Source organism: Microtus oregoni, unplaced genomic scaffold (assembly GCF_018167655.1).
Source record: "Microtus oregoni isolate MIOR12 unplaced genomic scaffold, Mior012 000062F_ref0000492, whole genome shotgun sequence".
Taxonomy (NCBI): Eukaryota; Metazoa; Chordata; class Mammalia; order Rodentia; family Cricetidae; genus Microtus; species Microtus oregoni.
In genome coordinates this window covers 2177644-2201185 of record NW_024543872.1, presented here as the reverse complement: position 1 = coordinate 2201185, position 23542 = coordinate 2177644, and the positions used below count along the sequence as shown (strand labels likewise).

Here is a 23542-nt window from a genome sequence, read left to right as displayed (position 1 = left end):
CTCATAAATTAACTTCCTTTTATTAGACGCTTGCTAAAATTCAAATTGGATACCAGCTCATTCATTGAGTTCTTTATAATATTTGAACAGCACCTGGTGAAGGAAAAATTGGAGATATTGATAATATTCACCATGACTCAGGCTCATAATAACCATTGTGTGTGTGGCTCCCGAGGGCGAGAAATGTTGGTTTCCTGTCTTTTCTTTTTTTTTTTTTTTTCTACCTTTGAGTTGACTAAAAGAAGAACTGGGATCATTAAAAATACATTAATCACACACTTGTAAGGAAGTTTCACTTTATGTAATAGCTATGCTTCTGAAAAGTGCACCTTGACTTTTCAAAAACAGAGCCCACCTTCTGCATTAACACAATCAATTCACTTTTCATTCTAATATAGTCAGTTGCTTTCTAAAACTAATGGTTGCTCCTTCAGTTCGTGATGTGAGGTTTTACTAGGAAGGTGCTTTTAACTTCACAGCTAGGTAGCACCTCTTCCCTGGGAACTGAGAATTATGCAGAAATTCTTTGAGGTAACATCATGTGGACTAGAGGTGGCAATGGGCAGCACAGAGGACATACATACCTTTCCTTTGAGTGCACCTGTATGTCCTTCAATTTCTAAGTCTCTCTCATTCTCTTTCTCTCTCTCTCTGTGTGTGTGTGTGTGTGTGTCTGTCTGTCTTCTGTCTGTGTATGAGCATATGCATGTGAGTGCCATGCCAGCAGAGACCAGAGTGCTGTGGGATAGTGCTCTTGTATACTGTCAAGATTTGTCACTTATATTGGTTTAATAATACTTTGATTGGCCAGTAGCCAGGCAGGAAGTATAGGTGGGGCACCAGACGAGGAGAATTCTGGGAAGAGGAAAGGCAGAGCGAGTCACCAGCCAGATGCAGAGGAAGCAAGATGAGAATACTGCACTGAGAAAAGGTACCAACCCACGTGGCTAAACATAGACAAGAATTATGGGTTAAGTTGTAAGAGCTAGTTAACTATAAGCCTGAGCTAATAGGCTCAACAGTTTATAATCAATATAGCTTTTTGTGATTATTTGGGTCTAGATATCCGGGAAATGAAAGCACAGTCTCCATCTACACCAGAAGTGTCAGATTCCCCCCTGGAACTGGAGTTACAGTTGGTTAGAGCTGGGAGCCTAAGGCATCCTCTCAAAAGCAGTAAGTGCTGCTCTTAACCACTAGCCATCTTTCCTAGTATGCCTATTTATTACAGAGAAAAGCAATTCTGTTTTTTTTTTATGATAACTAAGTGAGAATTATACAGCTTTGGAGACATTATCCCTGCCATAGAAATCCAGAGAGATAATGTAAGACCTAAAAGTTTATACCCAGCTAAACTGTCACTGCAGCAAAAAGGCAAGTGTAAAATGTTTTTAAATATGCCAAATTTGAGTTCCTGAATTTATACTGATATATAGGAAAAATCTGAGTCTATGGTAAATATAGTATCACTGCCGTTTTGGAGGACCCACTTTCTCTTCCAAGTTCCCACTTAGTTTTCAGTTTTTCCTATATTGCACATCTTCTCTTATTTGTAGGATCTTGATAAGTATGGGTGTGTGACCTGTATGTCTTTTCATCTTTAAGATTATATCCATTTTTAATTTTGTATAGAATGGGAATGGAAACAGGATCATGATGGAGAGGAGAAGATCTTAAGGGCAAGGAGAGGGGCACAGAGAGGAGGAAGCTGTACTTTATGATTTGTGAATGGCAAGGAAGGACATTTGGGCACAAGCAGAATAGCAAGAGGGGCAGGGAGGGTAGGAGGGGTGATGAATAGGAACAAAGCAATTCTAAGTTTAAAAATAACTGAGAGGAATGTAACTACTATCTACAACAGCAACACAGAAGAATATAACCAGAAAGAGTTATCAGGTGAAAAGGAACACAAAATGAAGAACACATGCATATCCATTCTTCCGCTGTTACACAGAGAGGCAAAATACCTTTGAAGTGAAACTGTCACACCCCACCTTCGACCAGCAAGGAATGACGCGACCACCAGAGCTCTTCTCACTGCAGTTTATTCCAGGACTTCATTCACTTTCTCACTTTCCCCCTCTTTCTCCTCTCTTCTCTCTGGGCAAACCTCTCCCAGCCCTTACGTAGGCATGGGCTGCCAACCCCGAACTGCCAGGTGGGCACTGCCCATAGGTTCACGCATATGCAAGCAGCTGATAATCATTGCATGATCATAGCATAGGTCAGGCCTTAGCCATCTCAGGAGTTGATTATACATCTCCATCAGGTGTGACACCACGCAGCTCGCTACATGAAACAATCATATATTCAAGAATAAAGGTATATGGAAGATATAAATGTAAATACTAGAAAAATTAAGGGAAGTGATCCTATCAGCTAATACCAGGTGGCATAAAAGAGAGTTCAAAAGGAAGGGGGGGATCAGTAGATTGCTTATGGGAGGAGCAGCTGATATTCTCTACATTAAAAACACACAAGCAAACTATAACCCAGAGGCATCCAGAGATTAGAGTTAGCTAGAGAGGCATTTGGAAAACTTAAAACAGAATCTACCTTTAGGTAGAATATGGAAACAAAACAAATTTTAAAAGTTCATTAAATGGCATATAAAAAAGCAAATTTAGAAGTAAAAACTAATCAGAACAGAATGGAAATAAAAGTAAATGCATCTGTCCATGAAAGCCTGAGAATAAACTTACCTTCCAGGCTACTGAGGACACTTTCAGGTTGCACTGAAATCTGCCTATGAGCTGTCTAAAAGGTGCACACCAAATCAGCAAAAGTTGAAAACAGAACAAAAACCTAAATAAGGTCTTTACCATGGTGAAGATATAACATGCAAAAATTGAATTAGCGTCAGAAACATCAACTGCAAATCAGCAGTAACCAAACCAATAAAGCAAAATTGCAAACAGTCTGTGGTAGGTCATTTCTACAGCTCCTGCACTCAGGAAGCAGAGGCAGGAAGAGCTCTACAGTGAGACTCTCAAGCAAGAAAACAAACAGACCAATTCTAGGACCGAAAATAGGCACAGAATCACAGTGCTTCAGCTGCAGCTATGCAAGGAAAAATCACCTAACCAAAAGGCAGGACTACAACAGAGAAAAGGCTCTCCTCAGAATCCTAATACTGAAGACATACAGGGAACATCTTCAAAACGGCAGCAACAGAAAGTGCTGGGATCTAAACGACCAATTCAATGATCCTGAGAATTAAAGTTATGACAGATGGGACACTGCCAAAGCACAGGCCGGAGCACATCACAGCTGTCAACGATGACACTGATGGACAGAAGGACAGATAGCCCCTAAAGAGTGTGGTGACATCAGCTCTGCTAAGGGCAACAGAGAGAAAAGAACTGACTTTCTTTTGTGAATGTAAACCAGGTATCTAGAAATATGGAAAACATCTGAAATCAAAAGAGCAATCTTCCAAAAGATCAGCAAATACACAGAACAGGGGAAGGAAAGACTTAGTGACAGCCATATAGATGCTAGAAGTTTTTGCTCTAATATGAAAGCACAGATTAAAGTAGACGGCTTTCTATTACAATATTAATTAGGAAAGTAACCAAGACAAGAGAGGATGGAGCACAGTGACGAAGTCAAAGGTCTGCTGTCAATTACAGGAAGGCTGGAACGTGGGGTTCCACCCAGCTGCTAGGGGAAGAAGTTAACTACAGGAAGCCGGCAGACCCAAAGGCGAGACAGACAGACCCTGAACCCCAAAGTACTAGCCAATCTCACTTATAAGCGAGATCTAAGAAACATAAATAAGCAGATTTTGGCAACATTTAAAGTAAAACCCATCATCCAAGTCTAGTTCAAAGGCAAGGGCATTTCAGCCACATGGTGGCACACACATTTAATCCTAGCACTTGGAGCCAGAAGCAGGCTGATCTCTTGAGTATGAAGCCAGCCTGGTCTACAGAATGAGTTCCAGGACAGCCAGGGCTATGTGGAAGACCCTGCCATAAAGAACCAAAGACAGGAACATACCAAGGCAAAAACACCTACTGACAGAATTTCTCATTGTCGGCATTATGGGCTATGAGGGTGGAAGGTGCTTGCAGCATGAGCCTGAAAACCCAAGTTCCATCCCAGAACCCATGACAGCTGAGTTCCATCCCTGGAATCCACGACAGCTGAGTTCCATCCCTGGAACCCACGACAACTGAGTTCCATCCCTAGAACCCACGACAACTGAGTTCCATCCCTAGAGCCCACGACAACTGAGTTCCATCCCAGAACCCACGACAGCTGAGTTCCATCCCTGGAACCCACGGCAGCTGAGTTCCATCCCTGGAACCCAAGCAGAAGTAGAATTGGAGAACCAACTCTACAAAGCTGTCCTCTTACCTCTGCAGGAGCGACAGGTCACACGTACCCACACACATATCACACTTTCCTGCATACAATGATAATAAATAGAATTATTTCCTTAGCTGTCACCTGATTATAACAGCACAAAATATGTCATAGTAAATGATGAAAGACTCAATAGATTCCAGTCAAAGTCAGGAACAAATCAGGAATGAATATGGCTGTCACTGCCCGATGTCATCACTCCAGAGGTGGGAGTCAATTCAATTATAAAAGAAATAAAGCATATGTATTAGTTAGAAAAGAAGCTCACTTGCCACCCCCTCAATAATATGGCAGTGCATATGGAAAGCCTAAGAGAATCAGTAGGGAAATAACTTTGAATCATAAGAAAAACTTCAACACCAATAAGCAAAATCTCAGCATTTACCTCTGAGTGCAGAAACAGCTGCTGGAATACTGCAAAGACAACTGTGCTCACAAGTCAGCCTGAGAATATGGAACAGAATATATGAGATGACTGAGTAAGACAAGGCTGAGCAACAGAGCAGACACTGAAAAAACACACTTTACTTTCCAGCAGAAAAGACCGAACACCAGACAAACGTTAACTCGGTCCGTGTTATGCTATAAACTTCAGTGACCTCGGTGAACATACCAACTTGTGGTCACTTTTCCGAACTGGGCAGGAGACTCTGAAGTTCACATGCAAGCCTTAAGTTCTTGGATAATAAAAGAGTAAAGCCACACCACTGAGAAGAACAGAGAGTTATCTGGGTAATTAATCTGAAAGCCACAAACAGATCAATTTTTAGAAGATTTGGCTATATTTTTTTTAAGACACTGCATGTAGGAGAAGGGAAAAGAAAGATATGTTACTCAATAAAAACTATTGAGGAAACTGGATAACTAGAAACATAGATGAATGTAAGGCTTGCCTTGGCTCAAAATAAAATCCAAAGTACTAAAATTTTAACTTCTGAAAGAGAAAACTATTATGATATGAAAAATATAGGAGATTAAAAAACCCTTCAAGGCGAGGTGTGGAGGAGACTGCTCAGTGGGCAAAAGCTCTAGCAAGCAATGAAGCAGCGGAGACCCAAATTTGTATCCTCAGCTCCCACGTAAGAAACTGGTCATGACTGCGTAGCCCTAGCACTGGGGCAGACAGGAGGATCCTGGCCAGTCTAGATAACAAGGTGAGTTTCGGCATCACTGAGAGTTCCTATCTCAAGGGATTAATGCGGAGAGCAATAGAGGACAACATTGATGCCATCTTTTGGTCTTTGCACACACACACACACACACACACAGGTGCACACACCAGTACATTCATACACATGTGTCATGCACAGATATGTCACACACACATACATATGTACACATGCATGCACACCCACAACCTATACATACAACAGAAACACATAAACTTTCAAGGTAGGGTTTCTCTGTGTTAGCCCTGGCTGTCCTAGAACTCACTCTGTAGACCAGGCTGGCTTCGAACTCACAGAGAACTGCCTGCCTCTGCCTCCCGAGTGCTGGGATTAAAGGCATGTGGCACCATCGCCCAACCAGTAAGTCCTTTTAAAAGCCACAAGAAAATGTTTCTGCTGTTAATAAGTATATAAGTGCATGAACCACAACATCAAAGACATACATCATTACAAATTTGAGAAAAACCATGAAACTGAAACAAGCACACTACAAATTAGGGGAAATTATAGCAAATTAAAATTATGGTAAAATGGCTTTATTTTCCAGACAGAGATGTATAAATTCATAGTAAAGATCAATAATGTAATAAAAATATGCAAGGGGCCTAAACAGATCATAGCTAAAGCAAAAGCCTAGGTGACATTAAAACACATCAAAGATACTCAGCATTATTCCTGAGAAAATGTGCGTCAAAGCCACAAGATACTACTGTGTGCCCATCAGATCAGCCACGCTCAAGAGCTGAATAAGCACACACTTGAAACAGTGATGTGGGGATTGGGGGTTAGGGGTGGGGTTTGGGGGTGTCACCACTCGCTCTCATGCACTGACTAGAGAGAGTGGGGGGGTCACTCCCTCTCACGCACTAGACAGAAAGCAAGTGTCACTCTTTCTCCTGTGCTGGAGAGAGTGGAGGGGTCACTCTCTCTCTCTGGAGGCGAGGTCAAATCTATCAAACTTTTACATGTTTTCCAATTTTAAGGCTTTATCTTTGGGACACACTCATACTCACGAGAAACAGTATTTTTTTAAACAGCAAACAACCAGATATAAAGTGTGTGTTCTCCTATCAACCGGATATTAAGATAATTCATACCCAATAATGGTTAACTAGATGGTTGCTAAACAAGAAGCTAGTAGACTCCAGGTGTGACATTTGGCATGGTCTCCAGGTTATAGTAAGGGAAAAAAAAAAAAAAACAGTCAGCGGCAAACGCCTACAGTCTGAGTAGGTTTCTATTTATGTTGTGTATTTATATCCATGTTTATGCTTACATACGTAGGAAGTGTCTGGAAGAACACGGGGCAGCTGGGTGACCAGAGAACCCTCCGCATGGTGCACTCCTTTTATGTCCGAAACATCTGTGCAATGAATGTTACCTGTTTAGAAACTAAGACCATGAATGAATCGATTAAACAAGAGCCTTGCTGGCTCTGGGTTTCTTATTTGGAACTGAGAAGCTTTTTTTTTTTTTTTTAAAGCTTCACGCAACCTGAATCAGGAGACTTCTGTGCCTAAACAGGAAGTATACGGGGAGAAAATCAAAGCAGTATCTACAGTGTGCCAAGCTCTGCGGTTGAGTCTCATGGCCAGCTCCTCTGAGGACATTCACACAGTCATCACCATCCACAGGGTCAGGGGACTGGTCAAGCATGCTAGGAAAATAGGCAGAGGTGGAATAAAACCACTCTCCCAGCGTGGCTCATGGCTCTGTCGGGAAGGGAGGTCAGGGCAGGAAGCAACAGGAAGGAATTGAAGCAGAGGCCTTGGAGGAATACTGATTGCTGACTTTCTCCCCAGTACTTGCTCAGTTTGTTTTCTTCTTCATCCCAGGGTCACCTGCCTAGGGATGGCACTCCTCACCTACACCAATGGTCTGGACCCACTTACATCAATCATTAATCAAGAAAATGCTGCAAAGACTTGCCTACAAGTCTGTCTTATATAGGCATTTTTATAATTCATGTTCCTTTTTCCCAGATATCCCTAACTTGTATTAAATTGTCAAACTGACAAAAACAACACCACCAACAACAAAAAACAAAAACAAACAAACCAAAAACCCAGCAGCCAACACACGGCTGTTTCAGAAATTGTTGGAAATTCTGTCTTAATCTCAAGCTAAAATTCATTACTTTATCTTATTTTTAAAGACAGGGTCTCACTGTGTAGCCTCGGGTGACCTAGAATTCCATATTCAGACTAGGATGGCCTCAGACTCCTGGATCATTACATTAAATGAATAAATCCAAACAGCAATTTTTAAAGTCAAACATTTGATAGACTCTGGGGGAATAAAGAAGCCCCATGTTCCCATAGGAGCAGAAACCAGCGAAGCGCTGCAGTTTATGACTTAACAATGCTCTGGAATCTGAGCTGAGCTGTTTCAGGTATCTCCCTTGGTGTTGGGTGGAGGAGTGGCAGGTGGAATGACGCGTGTGTGACCACAGCCACGGCTGCGGGGAAGCTGTGCAATGGAGCACAGGCGATTGCATTGCATGCTCCAAGTGTAATTTTAAATTGGTTTTTGGTCATGGCAGACTCACAAACATTTTCCTGTTATCACATTTCCATGGCTACCACATTCAGTTATGGGACCCACAGCTCACAGAGTTATACTCTACTAGATATGAATCATTTGTGAGCTGATTCCAGCTGGGGATCAATTCTTGCCACCCATTAAATGAGGAGCTCCATAGGATGCTAGCCACAAGACGCGCGACTTGGAAATAATGACTGGCGGCTTTCTTTCTTCACTAGAAAACGCGGACCCCCCAGTTCCCACAGATAGATATCCTGGGCTGTTGATCTTTAGTATACATATAGGCACAGACATAACTTACATGGATAATGTGGACATAACAAAGTCAAATGCCATCCCTGAGAACCTGCTGAGCATCCATATACGCTGGAAAGGCACACAGTGGACATCAGCCCACTACATTTCTTGCCTACTTTCTAGAACACTGCTAGTACATTTCTAGACCTTAGAACATATCCATTTGTGTGAAAATCAGAGCAACAAGTGTATGCAAAAGCCGTTGAAGTGTAGGGAGAGCAAATTTTATGTTCAGGATAATTGTTCCTCTGTCAGGTTTAGTAGTTATGCCTGTGCAGTTTAACTTTCCCTCTGCCTTACTGGAAGACAGAACAATGGAAACAAAACTATCTCATTTCGATATCAAGAATCATTAGAATAAACATCAGCTCTAAGTGACACGAGACATTTAAAACCAATTTCTGTCATTAAAAGGAAATAGAAAGTATATTTCTCACTCTTTTCCTTGCTTCCTCCTCCTTCCTTCCCCCACCGTGTGTGTGTGTGTGTGTGTGTGTGTGTGTGTGTGTGTGTAAACATCTCCTGCTCTGATAGGGTACATTCATTTTTCTCTATAGCTTTATTCCTTGGTAGTCAGGGTTGGTGCCTACTTAATGGACCTCAGTCTGGGAAGAGTTCAATAGCAGAACACTTGATTACCAAAACAATACTGAAAGGCATGGCTATGAGGATGCTCTGCTAAATAATTCATTAATAAGACAACAGTTTACATGTTCTGATCAAAAATAGCAATCTACTTGTTACTTATACAATTCTCTCTTACCACCCTCCTCCAAAAAAGATAAACCCAACTCTGCATGACAGATGTATAATATCAGCCCCATATCCAAGATGTGGAAAGGAAGGCTCAGAAATGTGAGTAATCATTGTGATAGGTAACAGCTGCAACAGCACAAACCACAGGCCCCCTAGGTCAGTATGATTCCAGGGCTGTGCTCTTCTGCATCCAGCCTTTGCCAAGTGCATTCACACGTGTACTGTTGCCCACTGACACATGATGACTGAACATACTTCTGGGGCACAGCCTAATCTCATACATGTGTAAAATGTGCATTTGATCACTCTTGACCATGCTTATTAAACTCGCACATGACCGGCTCAGTTCTTCCCCTTCGTGCTCCTCCTCATCCTAGCTCTCCTATTCCTTCTTTGCAATGATGGATCAGAGCCAGGCCTTGCGCATTCTAGGCAAGGGCTCCAGCTCCTTCTGGGCCACACCTCTAGGCCAGCATTATTATAATCAACAACAAGAAGAAACAAGAGTCTCAGGCCATCAGTTCAAGGATGCAGTATTACTCGACAGTAAAAAGCCATGACAGCCGATTCACACCGGACTGTGGAGGGTTCACCTTAAATATACTGTGTGAGACAAAGCAACCACTTACAAAAAGACTGTCTCTGTATGATTCCACTAATACAATGTCCAGAAGAGGTAAATCCAGAGTGAAAGGCAGCTAAATGGTAGGCAGAGCTGAGAGGAGAGGATGGGAAAGGGTTTCTTTTTTGGATACTGCCGCATGATTCTGCGTATTCTAATACTCACTGAAATGAAATACTAAAAAGGGGCGATTTTCTTAATATGTGTAAATATCTCAGTGAAGCTGTAATTAAAAGGTAGCGTGGCTTTATTCCCAGCAGGCAAGGCAGAATCCAGGGCACAGAGCACCAAGAGAAACACAAGCACTTTGGAAACCTGAAGGCAATGAAGAAACCGCTTACATGGATCACAAGCAAATCAAAAGGGTAAGAAGGAAGTAGGGGTGGGTCTCCCCTGATGGGAGGGGTGGTAGGCTGGGTCAGTTGTGCCCAGTGCGGGGTGTGGCATGCTGTTCACAGTGACAAGTTACCAGTGAGTTTGGCTATCGGCTTTATTTTGTAAGGTTTTAGATTATAGGCATGTGGCCACCTCTCTGTGACTTTCGTTAACCTGTACAATTGTATTGTTAATCATCGTCAGGAAGGCAGGTGGGCATTTAGATGGGGGGGGGAGCATTTGTGGTGTCATTGCTGCGGGTTGCCTGTGGAATAGGATGGAATTCATTCTGTAGAGAGGAAACTGCACACATCCACACTAGCAAGGGAGACCGTTCATCTGAGTTTGACAGCAATGCGAAAGGCTGTGTGTCTGGAATTTGGAGAAGGACAAGGCCAGATAAACAGATGAACTCCAGGACACTTTGGCAGACCTCCTCAGTGTTAAAGAGAAGGGTGGGGGAAGGGAGCGCAGGCAGATAAAAGGGAGTTTGAGTCTTTGAAGTGCTGTGGTAGGGACAAGGGTAAGTTTGAGATCCGGGAAGGGGTGGAGCTGGCTCAGAGATCTAGGAACTTCCATGTGGACCACACTTCCCTTGGCAGCACTCTGCTGTGAAGATCTGGAATGTGTGACATTTAAAATGACTGAGTCACCTTCGCGATGCTAATTAAGCCAGGGCCGTGACTAAAGAAGGCACTCCAGTCTCTACCCTCTAACCACCCCCTCCTCTAATTGGGGGGTGGGGGAGGGATCCACCCAGCTGGAAAGATTTGCTTTCTCCGACTCTTATACTTGGATGATCTTGGGACATCATTCTGTTAAGGAGGTGTGAATGGAAGTCTGGAGAGGTCACCATCTTCTGAATGAAACGGAAGAATGTCCAATAGGACAGCTCCAGTTTAGCTACTGTGCCCGCCTGCTCTTTACCTAGGCTATCTATGCAAGCCTAGAGATGCAGCAGCCATCTTGGGACTGTGAGGCAGCCAGATTTAGGATGAAGTATTGTTTGCAAACTAAGGAGGGAGAAACAGAGCTGGGAAGGAGCTGGTCCTGTTGTTTGAGCTCCTCGCAGCAGCCCTAGGCGGCCTTTACTGGGAAGTCGGGTTCCCCCGCAACAAATAACTTGTCCCTTTTTAAGGTAGATCCAGATGTATACACTTTTCCTGTTTTTTTTTTTTGTTTGTTTGTTTTTTTTTTTTTTTGGCTGCTGAATGCAGTCCCAATAGAATCAAGTTATATCTGGGCATTTTGCACACACACACACACACACACACACACACACACACACACACACGAGGTGGGCCAAAACAATGGGGCTATCAGTATTTTAGTCTGAAAATGTTTAAAACACAACATCACATTCTTCATTTTTCCCAGCAGTATGTCTCCTTTCTAAATTGGAAGCTAAAACTGTCACTGGTGTGGAGACGGGGGTGGGATTTCTCAGCGGTTAGAACATTTGTCAAGCAAGCATGAGGACCAGAGTTCAGATCCCCAGGACCTAAGTAAATGCCAGCTGGGATGACCAGCCTATAATCCAGCCTTGGAGGCCAAGACAATGAGACTAGCCACATTGATGAGCTCTGGGTTTGATTGGGAGAGCCTGCCACAGTTAATGAGAGGGAAGTGTAGTCAAGGTTGAACCCTGTCAACCTTGGGCCTCCACAGGCTTGAACATCCATGTGCATGCACATTCACACACGTGTGCCCATAAACACACAAACATGCATGCACACATACCCATATGAAAATGGAAAATAATTTTCAGGGACAGCAAAGCAGTCCCTGTTAATGGGGCTGTGCTCCCAAACACCCTCAGGACTTTTCTGGTTGACTAGTGGGGTTCACGTCCACCTGAGTCTGTGAAGGATTAGCATCTCTGGAAGGAGTCTTAGCAAGTCTCTGGACCAAAGTGTCCTGGCCTTTACACGGGTGCTCATCTGGGCTGCGCTCTGGCACGCCACCCCCACAACTACAGTCAATAAAGGTCCAGAAAACACGCACTGTCCTGGGCCACAAAACACCCATTGTCTGTAGGCAAGGCAAGGCCATGCTAAAGACTTGGATCTCCATGACAACAGAGCTGGCCTTAAAGACCTGCCAGGGAAAAGCTTTCTCAGGTTTCAGGACCTGGAAGAACTGGCAATTTGTCTATGTTTATCTCATGGTTGCTGTTGATTGGTAAAGATTTGAGTTTCCCCTTTTGCTTTGGCTGCCAGGAAGCTCTGATCAGCATTTGATTCCCCTCTGAAAACTGCGTTCACTGAAAGCTTATGAAAAGCCCCAGATATGGTAATCATAACAAACAATCTATAATCTGTTGAGAATCACCATGTGTACAACAGGGTCCTATTTACCCTAACTGAAAGGCCTTGTCACCATTTCCATTTTACAGAGGGAAAAGAGAGTCACACAAAACTCAAGGGGTTTGCCTAGGATCAGGCAGCGAGTCAGCAATAAACTCAAGCCCGGGAATTCTGAAGTGGACACCACACAGACAACAATCTGTTTCTGATTTCACAAGCTGAATCTAAAAATCCTCAGCCCTCACATCCCGTCTCTACCATCAGGCCAGAGGATCCAGGGCAACAGAGAGGGCTATGGCAGGAAAAGCCAAACAACAGATGATGGAAAGGTAATAGGCTCTTGGACCACTGTAAAAGGCATTCATTCATTCATTCATTCACTCGCCAGCTTTTAGGGAGTATCTGTCACGTGGGTTTAGTATCTGCTCTCTGGGAACTGAAGCAGAGCAGAGCCTAGGACCAGGATATGGTGGGGTTAGGATGAGGTGTTCGTAGGAGTTCAGAGTGGAGCAGCACACCACATTCTGAGAGCAGTTTAGTCCTTGGCTTCTGAGTTCCCTTAAATGGTGGGAGGGGCTGGAGAGATGGCTCATGGTCTGGGAAAGGGTCTCAGTTTGGTTTCCAGCACCCACATCAGGTCTACAGATGCTTATTATAACTCCAATGCCCTCCGCTGGACTGTGAGGGCACCTGCACATACACCCCCCCACCCTGACACACATAATTAATAATAAATCTTAACAGCAGCTGAAAATGAAACAGTGGGAGGAAGAAGGCGAAGCTCCCTATAAAGGTTCTTGGAATGGCTTCAGTCTCTCAGACTCTTAGCCCTGGCAGGAGTTAGTCATTAGCTTTAGGAACAGTGGATAGCAGCCTGGGTGCCTTGCTCTGACAGCCATGTTTACGGATCTGAGGTCACCTGAGCCTCCTCCCAGCGCATCCTGGAGCCGACTCTAACTTCCGTTCCAAAGATGGGTCTGGTTGTTCCTTCTGGGTGCTGCCATCTGAAACTCGTCCTGTTACTGGAATCCATCACCCATCAGGGACGGGATGAACAGTCCTTCTGGATGCTCCGGAACACTTTCCCAATGGTGTCTGGCTCACTCAGTGCCCACACAGCATTTTTTTTTCCCCACATTCATTCTGTTCCATTTCATCCCGCCTGATGTGTGAATACTGTTGTCCGCGATGCAATGCAATCCCTGCTGCACACCTGGCGTGGGGAGAGCCCCTCCCTAGTGTCCCCCACAGGAAGGAAAGAGCTAGCTCAAATAGCAAGGGGAGCTTTCAAAATGCATTAGTGGCTGGAGGCAGGGAGCAGCATGCAGCCTGCCTGCTGAGCGCCATCGCGAGCGCAAAGGCTCCGGGGCTCGCTAGAGTGGTGAAGGGACTAATTAATCATCTTCTCATCAAGCTGAACTCTGATTTACTAGTTTCCTCTTCAGTTTGTTTTGTCATATGCTATCAGCCACGTTAGTCAAATAGTACAATTCCTTTCTAAATATTCCAGCAGCCAGATGGCAGCAGTACTTCCTTGAGAAGGCACAGTTCACTAGGAGGTAACTTTGTGACAGACAGGCGGCTGAGAGGGCCCACCATACCCGCCTTCGTGGTCCTGCTCAGTGGTCTCTCCCACTAAACCTCACAGTCCCCACAAGCACAGTCAGGAACCTGTGGTAAAACAAAAATGTTTCTATGTCTCTAAGTTCGGGACTTAGACACACACATAAGGTCACTAGATCACACACCAGGGCAAGTTTCTCAGGAATTCACTTCGTTTTAAGATGTGACTGTGTCCCAAAAATTTATCACATATGCAGGTAAATCAATTTCATTTCTTCCATTAAGTTATTTTTGTAGGTTGATTTTACATTTTTTATGTGTGTATGTGTGTACACACATACACACACACACACACACACACACACACACCCTGCATTGAACTCTGGAGGTCGGAGGACCACTTGCAGGGATCATTTCTCTCTTTCCAGTATGTGGATTCTGGGAGTTGAACTCAGACTTGGCACAGGCTCCTTTATCCACTGAGCCACCTTGGCCCCCCCTTGTAGATTTTTCAGTCTTAGCACCAATGAACAGATATCTGTCAACCACAGAGAGCAGGAAGAGTTGAGGTTTCCTGGTGAAAACTCTCCGTTCTTCTGCGTTACTCTCATTTGGTGCTGCAGCTCTTTCCCCGGCTCTATTACTCCTTTTTTTGTGGGGTGTGTTGGAATAACTGCAGAATCTCAACCTGTGCTGTACGCTTGCTGAACAACAATCGCCTAAAAAGAGCGTTGCCAGGCTGGGCCAGCTGGCTGTCTCCCGTTCCTGAAACTGAATGTTCTTAGACACACACACTCCTCCACCCCTTCTGCTGCTGGCTGCTGAGTGGAGCGCCGTGTCACAGCCGCAAGTGCCTGATCACCGAGACTCCTGGCAGGACTAAAACAGGGTGCACAGCAGCCTTTCAGCTCTAGTAAGGCAGCCCGACTCCTCCGCCAAGATTAGGGGACCAAAAATTGCACATGTAGGGTACATTCCTCATGTGAAGCCTACAGACCCAATTCCTTATCCTCGGCTTCCTTGAGCAACTCAGTTAACCCCTGTCTATTTCCCAGCAGTGAAAAGGCACAATTACAGGGAACCGCCAAACTCTCAGGTTAATGCTTGCGGGGGCACCCTACAGTACCCCACCATTTCCTGTGACGTCTACTCCATCTTTTTTTCTCCCCTGCCCTTCTCCCTGTTTCTCCTGATTTGGTTTTTGTGGGTTTAAAATGCATCTCTAAAGTACATTAGCTGGAAAGCTGCAGCGATCTGAGCACTGCCACGGCCAGTGCCCTTCAGCATCCAAGGCTCACTTAAGTTGTTAATGAAGTAAAAAAAAAATGGCAAAAGTCACGTGCACAAATCCAAAGCACATAACTTCCTGATTGCCTATCTATGTATGTCTAGACCCAAAGCGCCTTGAAGGGCTGCCCAGGGCAGGGGGAAGCCCAGAGTCAGTCCCCTTGGGGTCTCTCCCACTGCTCTAGAGATGACAGTTTTCAAAAGAAGGCTAGCCATGAAAAGCCTTGTCTTGCAGAGGAAGGGCTTCATTTCTAGCACCAACAGGGTGGCTCAGATGCATCCAACACTCCAGTTCTGTGGGTCTGATGCCCTCTTCTGACCTCCAGGGGCACTAGGCACACACACACGGTGCCTAGACATACATTCAGGCAGAAAGTTAAAGGAGTGAATCTTTAAAACAAGGCTGGAGTGTCTGTGGTGATTACAATACTGACTGAGGGATTGTACACCTCTTCCCATCCTCTCTGAGGTGACAAAGGATTCTAGCAAGGAGGAGACCGAGGCATGCAAACTTTTTAAAAGACACAGGTCTACCCAGCAAAGGTGCTCATTTGCATCTCAGGACCCCAGGCACAGACAGTAGACTGGAATACCAACGTCCAGCATTCCTCAGAGTGTCCTCAGAGTGTCAGAGATACTTCTAGTTTGTCCTTAGGCAACTGGACAGGTTTCCTGGATTTTCCCTTAGAACATCTGTCCAACTAGAGACCCTTGGTCCTCATACACACTTGGCTGGCACTCCAGGAGTGCATTAGGCACCGTTCCCGAGGAATGGTGCTAGCCAGCGTGCCCCTCTCCCAAATTTGCCACCCCCTTTTGAGCATCCAGGGGAACGGCCACAGTTACCCAGTTTTCTGCACCTCCAAAGGGCTTTAAAGACCGCTTGTGGCCGGCTGTAAATGGCTAGAGATAATAGATAGACACACACTCTCTGACTTCTGACCTCTGAGGAGTCAGGTCACCTGAGCTCCTGGCTCAGCTCTGTCGCCAGAAGCTGTGTGACCTTGGATAAGTCACTTCTCAGCTCTGGAACTGGTTTTCTCCCTGGCGGCTGCTCCAATACCCTTAAGTCCCTTCCTACTGTGTAGGTTCCCTGATCTATTTTCTTCACCATGGCCCTTCCCAGGGACAGCTCCAACCTCAGAGAGACCTACCCTTTTGTTCTCAGGGGGTGGTGTGAGGAAAGAAAGCAGAGCCCCTTGGGGCACCAGGCCCAGCAAGCCTCCATGCCAGAAGCTGCTTTCAGAACAGTGCTGTCCTGGGAGGTCACCCGCCCTGAGGTAACCTGGTAGTCGCCTTGGTCCCGTCCCGACCCAGAGCGGGCGGGGAGCGGAGTAGCCGGCGCTAGGGCTACGCGGAGCTAGCGCCTGGATCGTAGTTACGGTTTGGGACTGCAATCTGGAGGGGTCCCTGGCCACTCTCACGCGCCCAATGTCTTTGACACCGCCGGAGGCCACTCCTCCTTGGGACTGTCCCCACCACCCCGTTCTACAGCAAGCGTCGGACACTCCACCCGGGGCCCGGAATCAGCGGAGCCGCTACCTGCAGCTGGCCCTGGACTGGACTCGAGCTGGCGCCGCGGTCTCGGTCGTCCCCGCTGTCCACTCTCGGTCTACGGACCGCGCCTGGCGTAGTCGCTGCGCGCCTGGCTGAGCCGGTCTCTGTGTTCCCCGCTCGCTCGGGGCCAGGCTCAGGCGCTGCCGGGACGCGGAGGCGGAGCCGTCGCCCCCACCTGCTTGCTGCGGCCGCCCCGGAGCCCCGCCGCCTAGCGCACGGGGACGCGGCCCAGCGGGCGGGGTCGCTTTGGCACCCAGGAGGCGGGTCCCGGCCGCGCGGCGCACCTCCCAGGTACAGAGTCCCAAGTAGGAGCCGGGAACAGTGTGGCCTAAGGCTGGAGTTCTCCGCGCCACCTCGTCTACGCATTCCAAACATTTCCCAGCCCTCGCTAAGCCCCAGACAGCGCCATAAGCAAAAGGACAAAGGAGACCAGGAAAGCTTGTAGTCCTGATGAGAAGGAGTAGGTACAATTCAGAGCCAAGACGATATCCAGTATGCATAAGTAGAGGGTACCCAATTCAGACTGGGACTTGGGCTGGGTAGAGAGGTTTGCTCCCGAAGAATAACACAAGGTGAGCACAAAATATCCTGGTAACAGGGAGGTAAGTAGCTTTAGGTGGGACTGAAGAGCAAAGAAGGCAGTTTAAAAACTAGAATAAGCCTTCGGAGTGAAGTTGGGTGGCCAGCAAAACGCTGCCCCACTTCACTGTTCCACGGGCTGATGCTTGGGAGGGTGCAGAAGGTTTGTGCCTGAGGCAACATACCGTTTCCAGCGGTGTCTCATATCTTAAGGATCCCTGCCGATGTAGGATGTCCTGCTGGAATCTTAACTGGCCTTTCAGTGTTTGAGGCTCTTTGGTGAGCTTGCTGCTCTGCAGGGTCCTCCAGTGTGCTAACTGAAGGAGGCAGGCTCAACTCCAGTGCTCACAAGGAGGTGTTTCGGAACACACAGGAGGGAGTCAGTGTCAGCATCACACGGTCAAAGTATGTATACCCAGAAGCCCTCAGCTCCTTCCCTAATTGCTCATGTTTATAGCCTGATAGGCTTATGGTTATATCAAGGATTAATAATACACTCAGGACGTCTTTCACTTGTGTATTGACACGTATGCAGCTTTCTCTTTTGATTTAGGTGAAGAGGGTTATGTGTAGATACACGATCCTGGACGTGAGGCCCGAAGGATATACTTCAACTAGGAGTCATTAACCATTCTGCATGTAATTGCTGTTAAGAAGGCCGGGGTCTCACCCAAGGACCCTCTTCTCCGTTGTTAATCTTTACTCTCATTACTTGGTTCCTTGTGTTCAGATTTCAAAAGGAAGGGAAGCTCAATGTGCAGAGAAGAGATTTTTCCACCGGCCTGTAGAAGTCCCACCAGGTCTTCCGTGGAGTCCCCCAAGCACAGACTAGTTGCATGGACATAGTTGTTTATTTTATGAGCTGGACAGTTGCTGGAGGACACGGTATTTCAGTTTTTAAAGTGCTTGGTGCCAGGTGATGGGAACCTAAGGAGTGGGGCTGTTTGGGGTTGAAATCATCATTAGGGTTTTGTGTCCAAGTACTCAGTGTCTCACGGAACAAGTGGTCCTCCCTGCATCCCTTTCCTCTGGCATCGCGAAAGGATCAGTTCCCTTAGAGAAGTCCCTCAGAACTATGCCTAAGTTACTCTTCCCCAACTCTCCCCATCTTTTCTATGGACAGAACTCAGGATAGTGACCGGTCAAAGACTGAAGACTATAGGAACAGTACCCTTCCTGATCACCTAGACTTTCTTAGAAAGCATACTTGCCTAACTGAGTTCAATCCCCAGTACTACCAAAGTAAAACAACAACATCCCCAAATAACAACAATAAAAAAAAAAAACAAAACTTGTCCTAATGCAGGCAGTAGGGGCAGATGTGATGGCTGGGCTAGTAAAGGCATTTGTTACTGAGTCTGGGGACCTGAGTTGGCTTGATTCTGGCCAATGAGTTGGAAGAAGGAGTTGGGTGTGTATGTGTGTGCTTATGTGTGTCTGTCTCTTCCATTCCTATTCTCTTTATGCTTTGATACCTAGTGATGATACAACTAGATTTCAACCAAGAAACAATGAATGCCAACCAACACTATCAGCAAAGACAGAGTATCAGAGCATATTCTGATATAGACAGTGTTGTGTTGCTAGGCACCTAAGCCAAAGCCAGCAGATGTCCACCTCTGGACTACTTATTAGGGGAAAAGAAAAAGTTACTACTGTTTGTTTAAGCCACTGATGTTCTCTTCCTTCCTTCCTTTGTTTAATCCTTCAAGAACACTAGTATTTATTTGTTTTCTACCCATCTTGTTCCAAATAAGGACAGTCCAATTTGGAAAGGAACATTTTTAGGGATCCAATTTTCCAGTTAAATATGTTCCTAATGGAAAATGTGACTTGAAAAAAAAAACCCTCCTATCTGCTCCTATCACTCATCAGACACCTCCAGTAGCTCCCTTCCACACCTCTGCTGTGACAAATATACTTCTAGGTGTATTCCTGTCAATTCCGGAACTTCTTGGGGTCTTTAGAAAGAAGGCACTAAAGAAACCCGAGGGGTTTAAACCATGTCATATCATCATATGTTTATAAACTAGCTGTTGCACAGTGAAACGGCTTTGGTGCGCAGAGAACAAAGATGGATTCACAGGTCTGTCCTCTGGGAAGCAGCAGCTTAGACTGCAGGAGGTGAGAGGAGGGTGCCATTCTGCGTGATGGAGGAGCGTGTTCTGGATGGGCAGCTAGCACAGATGAGGTGATAGATTTGGGGGAGGCCGCCTGCCTGGTGGGAGGGGGAGGCAGTGACACCTGAACTGTGATCCCATGAACACACAGACATCTCTAGTGACAGGGACCGGGGAAGGAGAGGCATTCAGGGAAGTGAGAGCCCGAGAGAATTGGAATTTCACATGTCGCCTGTCTAAAACTGAACTCACGAACTTTATGAAAAACAAAGTTTTTACATAAACACAATGAACTCATTTGGGGTTTAATGGGTCCTGAGAAATGTCTGTTCTGAGGTACCCACAATATTGGTCAACACACGTGTTCTTTGTCACCACCAGTCACTACCTCCCGGCCAGGAAAATCACAGGTCTGGAACTGTTTTGTCTTTTCTAGAATTTTATATGCTTGAACCATATATGATGGCTTGAAACTTATCCATATGTTCTGTATGGTTTGTTCCTTTATTCTGCTAATTAGTGTTTCATTGTACAGATCTGCCAGTGTCTGTTAGTGGACATTTGGGTTGCTTCTAGTTTGGAGATATTACAAATTAAGCTCCTTTGAATATTCATGTAGCAGTCTTTTTGTGAATACTTAGTTTTATAAGTCATTAGCATTTAAAATAAAAATGGCCTTGGGATTGTAATGAGACATTAATTCACACCCACAAAGATAGCCACAATGAGACCAGGATGTGGTGTTGGGGTGGTGCACACCTTTAATCCCAGCACTCAGGAGGCAGAGGCAGGCAGATCTCCAAGTTCAGGCCAGCCTGATCTACAGAGTGAGTTCTTGGACAGCCATGGCTGTTACACAGAGAAACCTTATCTTGAAAGATAGCCATAATGAGACATTGGAAAATAGCGAGTGTTGTTAAAGATGTTAGCAACTTGGAAGCCTTGTCTGTTGCCAGAAAGAATATGGAATGGTGAGGTCTCTGCAATGGTTTATGTGCTGATTATTTATGTCTCAACTCACCAGCTTGGAAGAGAAATCTCAATGGAGGAAATGCCTTCATCAGATTGGCCTACGGGCAAGTCAGTAGAACATCTTCTTGACTGATGATTGATGTGGGAGGGCCCTGCCCACTGTAGGCGGTGCCATTCCTGGGCATGTGACTCTGGGTTTTATGAGAACTCAATCTATGAAGAACAAGCCAGGAAGCAACATTCTTCCGTGGCCCCTGCTTCAGTTCCTACCTCCAGGCTTGGCTTCCCTGGATGACAGACTCTAATGGGTCAGCTAAGTAAACCCCCTCCTTCCCAAGCTGCTTTGCTCACGGTGTTTATCACAGCAATAGAGAGCCAGACTAAGAGAGCTTGGCTAGTCCCTTCAAATGGAAACAAGAGCAACCATATGACCCGGAAACTCTACTCCAGATCATATACAAAGAATTGAGTACAGGGGGTCAAACAGAAACAGCAGTCCTTCCTGAGCCGTGAGGGTGCTCCCAACCCCCATGGGTGTGAAACGGCAAGCAGGACTAAGTCCAGGAAATCCAACGATGAAGCTGAACTTACAAATAAGGTGCAGTAAGATGTGAGTGAGAATAATGAAATAATTTTAACAATACACTGTGCTACCTCCCAATACTGCCAGTTAACTAGAGAAAAGCTCACCTCCTTTTACTCTGTGGGTTGAAAGGACTGAGCACAGAGGAAGATGGTGCTGATGGGCAGTAGGCCCCTCCTTGCTTTCCAGGCCTGTCACCTCCTAGGGAGATTAGTTTTCTTCACCTGTTTTCTCAGCTTCTCTGTAGTTCAGAGTGTTCATCATTCACAAAGGAACCCTACCCTCAGTCTTCCCCCCCTCCCCATTGTTGTTGAAATGCCCATTGGAGTTACAGAGATCCATAGTTTATAAGAGCTTCCCCTGTGCTATCATAGTGATCATCAGAGCAAGCCCAAGGTTCAGTGATGAAAAGGAACCTCAGAGGTTAACAGGCTTGTGTAAGTCATGGGACTTCTGAGGAGAAGAGCTGTACACAGAAATGAACCCACCAGACTGTTGTCCCACTACCCAGCCCACCACCTACAGCAGCTGGATACATGACACATGATGTCTCAGCTCAGTGGTACCCAGTGGTCCTTCATCTTGGTGGGCACTATCCTAACACAATGGAAGCCCCTTTAAGAGAATCCCATCCTCCTACGTCCCTTGCTTCTGTTAACGACACTAACATTCAGTGATGCTCTCAAGTTCCAAACTGGGGCTGCCCTATCATCCCCCTGATTTCCACCCCTGCCATCTGATCTGCCACCTTCTGCCTCCCACACCCCTTCTGTTCCATGCCAACTCCTGCAGCTGTTGCTGGAGCTCATGTCTGGTCTCCTGTCATCACCTTCAACCTGGGTTCACAGTGCTGTGAGGCCTTGCAACTTCTCTAATCTTTCTCAAGAGCAACTTTTATCATCTAACTAGTCTGCTGGCAAGCCTTAGTCATTCCCTTCTGATTTCATGTGCAACAAAGCCTGAGAGTGTCGTGTTATCTATAATGTAAGACCTCTAAGGCCAGTGCTATCTCATCTTTTGTCACTTACCCCTAAAGCTATACTGTACTTCAGCTAAGCCCCTGGATTCACTATCTGCTCTGCTGACCACCTCCACCCAGGCCATTTCTTTGTCTCAGAACACCTTCCTGCTCCTTATTTTCTAGAGATGTCTTCCTCCTTCGATATGCCCTCCTTTGAGAAAGCCTTCTGGACCCTCGTGGTGGATCAGGCTTTTAACATGTAAAACCCCCCTGTCTTGATCTGTTTCAGCACCCAGAGCACAGTATGGTAGCTGTTTACTCATCTGTATCCTTGGAGGCAGAAATGCTGTCTTTGTGTTAGGACCACTATAGTACTTAGCATGCCCCAAATCACAGAACAAGCCAACATCCAATCCTTGATTTAGTAGGTTAGTTAACAAAAAAAGCTTCTTGACTCTACTAACATATCCAGGAAAACTTCTGTATAGTCTTAGAGGTGACAAGTCAGTTAATGTGAATGCTTTTTCTCTCTTAGTGAGCCAGGGCTCCAACCTCACTGGCACGGTATAAAGCCATGGCAGGGTAAAAGGTCATGGACTCTCCCCTTCTGCAGCCCTGAGTCAAATCTCTACTGTGTAACTTTTTCTTTATACTGGAGAAAACTTTCAAACAGCAGCAGCATAGAAAACAAATGTTCAGAGGAAGCAGTAGCCCAAGGTTATACAGACACAGTCTAGATTGTTCAGGCTTAGGACTCTCTGTACTCACACTCCCTAAACAGACAAGCTGTCTGAGGATCATCAAGAATGGCCTGACCTCAGAAGCCCTGCATCAGTGATGACAAGGGCAGTTGATATTGTGATGTTGTGTGAAAGTGCCCTTTGACAGAGTCAATGGGGAGGGATGGGCTCCTCTCACACAAATGTTGGTCCATTAGGTGCCCACCCAGACCGTGGTTAGTCAGGCATCCAAAGAGAGCCTTTGTCTCCTCTTTACACGTCTCAAAGTTGGCAAGTGCAAATATAAAGTTAGCCATGTGTTTTCCTTCCATGAGGCCAGTCACTGTTGGCCAGAAACAGTGCAAGGTGGTAGGAAGAGAGGGTACTGACAGGAAGTACAGAGTGTCTGTCCAGTCGATGCACATCGGTGCTCCACCATGAAGTGAGAGAAATAATTGGCGTGGGAACTCCTGACAAGAGATGAAGATAAGCCAAGGGACTCTTCACCAGATGAAGACATTCATTCACCCTTCTTGGCTGTCAAGTAGAGTAGTCAGAACTGCCAGAAAGCCTGAAGAATGAAATAGCATGAATTTGAAGAGAAAGGGCGTGGACTGGGATGTCTAGGATATGACCTCCAGTACATCTCTATACAGCAGAGATTGCATGGTCATGTAGAGGAAGACGGGAAAGTAGAGTTGGAAGTTCCTTTAGGACAATAGACAAGAGCTCACTGTCTCAGAGAGGAAGGGAAGCAGGTG

At 45.8% G+C, this 23542-nt stretch overlaps 1 protein-coding gene across 2 annotated transcripts in view; it reads right to left on the bottom strand.

Annotated features, from left to right (window-relative positions):
- The window catches only part of Wipf3 (WAS/WASL interacting protein family member 3), an 80864-nt gene extending 63646 nt beyond the window's left edge, over positions 1-17218 (bottom strand). For both annotated transcript variants that reach the window (XM_041640386.1, XM_041640387.1), the window contains exon 1: positions 16833-17218. The gene's annotated coding sequence lies outside the window, so the exon portion shown is untranslated. The remainder of the gene's footprint in view (positions 1-16832) is intronic.
- Between the last annotated feature and the right edge of the window lie 6324 nt (positions 17219-23542).